Genomic DNA, 971 nt, shown 5'->3' on the forward strand with positions numbered 1-971 from the left:
TGGTTGTCTTTTGAATCAGTTGGGAGAAAAAAAAAAGAGTTCCATACAAATAATACATTTATACTGCCTTCTATATTTATCTATATGTTTACCTTTACTCATGCTCTTTTTTTCTTCACTTGTATTAAGTTAGTAACTAGTGTCCTTTCATTTCAGCCTGAAGGATTCCTTTTAATCTTTCTTGTACAGCAGGTCTGCTCAGTACAGATTCTCTCAGTTTTGCTTATCTGTAGATATCTTGATTTTTCCTACAGTTTTACAAGATAGATTTGTTGGATATAGAATTTTTGGTTGACAGTCTTTTTCTTTTGGCACTTTTGTTACTAGACAAAGGTAATGGATTCTTTTGACCATGTACTCAAATGACCAATTTCTGGAATACCTTGGTTCAAGAAGGCCGATGAAGTTCAGGGTTTCTCTCTGAACTGAGAAGACACATGGTGAACACAGTCATGGTTTCTCTCTCGGCTGGAAGGGCACATGGCGAACATGGTGGCACCTGCTGAAATTAATGTTATTTAAATGGCTTTTTTCTTTGCAACGTACTTAAGTGTAGTATGGGTGATAGCCCATTTCTTTCTACTTGGAAATTCAGATTCTCTCTTTGTACCGGCAAACCTGCCAACTCTCTGAAGATTAAAAAGTGTAGTATAGTAGGGGTTGGAAGAGGGAAGAAGCATGAATGTTGGTGTCAAACCTGGGTTTGAATGCAGGCTCCACCATTTCCTGTTGTAACATTGGGCAGTTACTTGGCCTCTCTAAGCTCAGATTCCTCCTTTACCAATCAGGGATAAAAATACCTATTTTGCAATGCTCTTTTGAGGACAATTCAATAAAATATTGGATTAATGAAAACCCCTAACACAGTATCTGGCACATTATAGGAATTCAGTAAAGGTTAACTATATAAAATCAATTCCTGGTTGATTTTTTTTTTTTTTGGCGTAATTCCTGGTTGATTTCTAATGTTT

The sequence above is a fragment of the Tamandua tetradactyla genome, chromosome 14 (assembly GCF_023851605.1).
Source record: "Tamandua tetradactyla isolate mTamTet1 chromosome 14, mTamTet1.pri, whole genome shotgun sequence".
NCBI lineage: Eukaryota > Metazoa > Chordata > Mammalia > Pilosa > Myrmecophagidae > Tamandua > Tamandua tetradactyla.